Below are 6,000 nucleotides of genomic sequence, written 5' to 3'. Positions count from 1 at the left end.
TCCCATGCTCAACTTTATAAATTTTCATTTCATGTACATAGATTAGATAGTCGTCTACAGATACATACTTGTGATTCTACAGATATAAATTCATCATCCATGATTAGGATGACCATCTGTGTAAAGCCTTCGTACATTTGATGTTTTTGTATCCCTGAATATATCACAGCCCAGATGGATGAAACTAGATCTAGGGTCTTCAAACCTTTTCAATCTTCGCTCGATGTACAAGTCAAACCATGTGAAGAGATGTTTTAAAGTGGAACATGGAAAGACATCACCTGATTACCAACCAATGATGTGAGCTGTTACCAGGCGTGAGAGGGATCAACAATAATGATAATGATCCTCAAGGTACTATAGTACAATTCACATGTTGTGAATACATGATCCGATGTCGAACACCATGCAAAATCTTTTGGTATAAGGCTATTGATGTCAACCTATCGCTGGAAGTGAGAAACTTGCCATTGATGTAAACAAGCTTCAAAGCACTGGAAGAGTGTTTCTAAGTCAACTTCTTGGATAATGAGCTGATGTCGACAAGAAGTGACTTGTAGTAGGAGGGCCTTGATGTATCCCACATCTATGACATGAAACGAAGAAAATGATTTCTGGAGGTGAAAATGAACTGATGACACAAGGTTCAGGAATGGAAATCATGAAAATATGAGGGTTGGAGGTATTGCAATGTATGGGACATTTAACTGGATGACTTCTCTTGAAAATGTCGATGGCACTGAGATGAATTGGTAGCATTAACCACAAAAGATGGATGGTATGAAAGACCAATGGTATGATGACCGGTGAACAGAATAACCCAACCCAACTCAATCATGGAGATGAAGTGAAAGTGTCATGTTCAAGAGTGACTTGCTACCATAAACTCTTCAAGATTTTTCCCCTTTTTCCCTAGTCATTGCTGACCAATACCTCTTTATTTTTGTCAAGCTTGAGGATGATAACATATTCTTGTTCTATAATTCACCCTTCGGGAAAACCCGTCGCTATTTGATGTTTTAACGAGTCTAGTGACAATGAAACTCGGTCTTGTCTAGATGGAAAAGTTTGTCACTATTATTTTAATGAGTTTAATGACAAGGATAACTTGGTCCTTTTCATGTTTAGAGAGTTTGAAAAGGTACAAAAAGAAAACTCTATAAGTTATTTTTCGTAAAGTAATCCCTCAGGTGTGAAAAAGGATAAAATAATACAAGAGGGATGATGTTTCCAATACTTTAATGAGCCAGAAAAGACAAGCGCTCGACTATCTTTTCATGTTTAAACAGTATAAAAAGAGTTTAAAGAGGACTCTATTTTGAGGAACGAGTGGTGTCTAGGGTAGCAACTGGTTCTGGTGATGTTGGAACTTCTCAAAACATGTTGATTTATGTGAAGAAGCTAGCTAATAAGACCACTCATTGCAACTGTTCCTCAAAACAGGTAAAACAACCAAGTGAAAGCGTATGATTGGACAAAGAGATGGTGGTGATGAGATGAAAAGAACCAAGGCTCAAAATACTGATAGAATGGAAATCACAAGGGTTAAAAATTGAAAATGGGTTCATTTTTAGACAATCTTGAACCATGGGGAACTATGCTTGGATTCGGTTTCATGTTTACACAAGCTTGAAATGAACAAACTATGCTTGGCTTCAGTTTCTTTTTTTACACAAGATTAAAATGAAAAAATATGCTTCAATTGGTTTACATTGCCCCAGCATGATGAAAAGGAGAGCCTCCTGTAACTAGATGGAAGTCACTACGGTGAAGCAGGACAATTATCCAACACCTATTTGGCTTCGTCCAGATAGACAAAGGTGAATGGGGTGATTCCGTTCACATAGCCTACAGGGAAACTTATCTTTACCACTAGGTGCATGCTCCCTAAGCTTCATTACATTCACCTAAGTAGACTATTCATGGCTATTAGGTGGGTGGAATGAAGGTTCTTTTACAAGATTAAGTGAAAGACTTGACTGGGATTTTACGATATCTAATCAAAGACTTGACTTAGAAGTTTGCTTTAGGGTACCTTGTTTCTTTTTTTTTAATGTGCTTGACACAAGACAAAGAACTATGCTCATACCTTTAGTTTCATTTTTTAATGAGGTTGACACAAGACAAGGAACTCTCCTCAAACACCCTTGTTTCATTTTTTAATGAAGTTAACACAAGACAACGTACTATCCTTGAACCCCTTGTTTCATTTTTCAAAGAGGTTGACACAAGACCAGGAATTATCCTCATGGGAGCCATTTCATTTTTTAACGAGGTTGACACAGGACAAGTAACTCTCCTTGTATACCCTTCAGGCTCACAACTCATAAGTGGTCATGAAGGAAAAATCTGGTTCCAATGCCCCCAGTACATGATCTACAACATCACTGAATTGATCGTCAGTTGATGTAGGTATAGAATAGGTTGCCACATAATTAAACCTTGGTGGGGATGATACCATTGGTCTAAATGGACCATTTATGGATGATGGTTGACTAGGAAATGAAAGCTGGTCAATGGTGAAAATTTTGCCTTCTTGCGACAAACAAATAACTTGAAAGAGTGTTGGAACAATAGCTCCCATGCCATAAAACTTGTTGCACCCTAGAAGTAAATTATAATCTAAAGGGATTAGGACTACCATCACATTCAGATAAACAGTTTTCCCTCCCAAAGTAATAGGTAACTGAGGAAGGATCCCTAATGGTCGACTCCTTCCTCTATTAAAACCCAACGGATTCAGTGTAATAGGCACAAGTGGTGGCGAACTAAGTGCTTGTCATGCAGTTCAGGAAATGATACTCACTGATGCACCTTCATTTATAATGGTGCCAGATACAATCATTTTACAAACTTGTACTATGATCTGGAAAGGCACATAAGAAGGAAAGCGGAATCCTGTCAGTCGATTCCAATCAAAGGAAGTGATTAGACTACTTGGAGGGGGTATCATAAACATGGGAGAATTAACCCCTTGAGTTACGAGAACTGGAGGATTTTCCTCCTGTCTTGATTGAACAGGTGGACTGCCCCCAAGCTCATTTGAATCTGTAGTAACAAAAAGAACTTGAGTGGTATGATTTTCACTCTCTTCGGGAAAGGTACAATTAGAAAAAAGTAAAATTAGGTCAAATTTTTCCTCGACCTGTTGATTTGGGTCGGGTATAGACTCATTAGATTCACTTTCATAGAAAGTGGTTTTTACCGACAGTTGATTTTGGTCAATCAGTTTATCAACTAGTGAAGGATTTAGGGAGAGTTTCCCGTAACCAGATGGGAGTCGCTGCAGTGAAGCAGGATGGTTATCCAACACTTTCTTGGCTTCATCCAGATAGGGACAAAGGTGAATGGGGTGAGTCCCTTCACATAACCTACATGGAAACTTGACCTTTCCCTTCTATCCATGAACTTTACTATCACTAGTTGATGATGTGTTACCAACATGATCTACAGAGGTTGATGACATGGGATGGTGTGAACGAGAAGACCATTCTTCCAAGATCCGAGGAATGTAAGGACAATTTTGATGAAGATGGTCTCCCGCACAAATTATGCATGGATATCGAACTTTGTGTGGCTTAACGGATGGTTTCTCATCAGTGGTTGCATTCAAAGCAATGACTGCTTGGTTGCCCCTCTATTGAATTTGCTTCTTCTTCCCTTTCTTCTTCTTCTTAGCCACCTAGTTACTAGTACCAATACTTTCATCAGGCGAAGAGGAAGAAGGGGAGGAAGAAACAACCGAGGAAGAAGGCAAAGGGTCAACTCTAGGATCAACTGGAGGTTGATTTTGTCTAGTTGGAGGTGTACTTGATTGCGGAGAAATCACGACATTTTGAACCAAAGAGGTTGAAAATAGCCATACTGGTAGGCCAATGGTAAATCCTAGAAGGGACAATGTAGCCATATAAGGAGCACCAATATTTCCGAAAGAAGGAAAAGGACTAGGATTTCCATCAAAAGGGATTCCTTGATCGGTGGACTCCGGATTTGTCGCCATATGTTCCAACCTAAGATCAACTAAGGAAAAGGGATGTTATTCGCGGTCAATTAATTTTAACGACACTTTAGACGCAACTTTGCTTTTTTAGTTTTAAAGAGTCGAGAAAAAGCTAAAGATGACTCTAGTCGCCTTCGATTTTTAATGAGCCTAAAAGGACAAGTGCTCATATGGACCTTTTCTTTTAAGGAGTCAAAAAGGAACGAAAGTGACTACTTTAGAGAATCTAGACAAAAAGGTTTACCAGACCAATCACAAAATTGCAATATACACCTTGGTGATAAATTAAAGAGAAATTACCAAAGACTTATGTACGACAGTCAATCTTCCCGAATGCTCTGTTCAGTGCATTGCGATTGATAAGGTGGCAGACTCGGTTTCCTATGGATAAATGATTTAAGCCTATGGGGTCTCCCAATATATACATGATGGTATAGGGAGCACAAGTCCGTGCTAGCACTTATCGTAACAAGGAGGAGGAATCACCCATCCTTCAATGAAAATGATAGCCACTAGTTTTAACGATGCCGGAACACGTCTCTAGCCTAGACCTCTAGATGTGTTGCGTTAAATTCCAAAGCATTGTTAAGTTAATTGAGGTTATTTTTAAGTTGATATTGCTTAAAATTTGCCTTTGAAGGTTCACCATGTGATGTATGTTCGCAATTCCTAAAATGCAACTATCATGATAAACAAACTTTTGATTTAGTTTGAATCATGAAAACCTTAGCTACTAAAGGATAGAGCAATAAGATCTTTGACAAAGAGCGAAGAGCACATCTAATGCAATTTCCCTAGCTATTCCTATCAAGCATTCACAAAATTTAATAGGAATAATGCAAAATATATGTATTTCTTTTCATTTTCCCTTAGTGTGAATGATACAGAAAGGAAAACTAATGCACAAACGATCAAAAATCTCTTTTCATAAAAGCGATGATTTATGACAATTTTTCTTAAATGAAAATGAAGATTTTACGACACTTTAAATTAAAATAAAAATCATATGCACATATAAATCAATTTATCTTTAATGAATTAAGACTTTACAACAATTTAGAATTTGAAAGAGGAATGACTTTACGACACTTCTTTCGAAAAAGATCAATCAACAAGAAAAACAACTTTCGACTAAAAACTGCAAATGATAAAGTAATATATAAGAAACATTTAACAATCCTAGTCTAAGTGGGGCTGAATTAAGTGATGCAAGCAAGCTTCAATGAAGAGACATTGTTCATATTCAGCAAAAAAACCAAACAAATCTGAAAACAAGTCAAAAACTCTCAACTCCTAGATGGGAAATTGAGTTCAGTCAATCATTGCACCTGGCCTTTGGAGACAACAATATGATCATCGCACCTGGCCTTTGAAGAGGGTTGGGAAGTGAGATGCATACTGAGTCACAGTGGAAGACAGTGCAATGGTCTAGGGAGCGATTTCTGAAAGTGTTTTGGCTCAAATTTGGAGTAGTTTTCAATGAATCAAGCTTGGATTTGATGAACAATGATAAGAAAAGTATGATGGAATGTCCTAAGAGGTTACTGAGCTACCAAAAGGGCATCTAGATGTGTTTTCAAGTCAAATGTTTAACTCATAAACTAAACCAGAGATTGACTGAAGCAACATTTATCTACTATGCAATTGCAGAGCAAGAGCAGTTCGAAAGCTACCTAGCTGGCTTCAGACTCTGTCTATAGTTTATAAAATTGAACATAAAACAAATAATAACAACAAACAAACATCTGGTCAATCCCCAGTGGAGTCGCCAATTTTTTTCTGGGAAAATTAGTGTCTTGTTGAATGACTAACCCTCTAGGTTTGGCAGCTACCCTAGAAACAACAATTTAAAGCAATTCAATGATCTTTCCTATGTGTAACAGATAAGAGAAAGATAGTAGAAAACCAACCTAGAACTTTCACTTGATCCCTTGCCTGATCTATCTCCCCTTTGGCAAATCCAATAACTCATCCCCGTACTTAACATGCTTGGAGAGTAC

This window comes from Pinus tabuliformis, chromosome 5_2 (assembly GCF_031772625.1).
Source record: "Pinus tabuliformis cultivar Carrire ecotype Pingquan chromosome 5_2, CPIR1, whole genome shotgun sequence".
NCBI classification, from domain to species: domain Eukaryota; kingdom Viridiplantae; phylum Streptophyta; class Pinopsida; order Pinales; family Pinaceae; genus Pinus; species Pinus tabuliformis.
The sequence above is the reverse complement of the archived record's forward strand: the minus strand, read 5'-3'. Positions refer to the sequence as shown.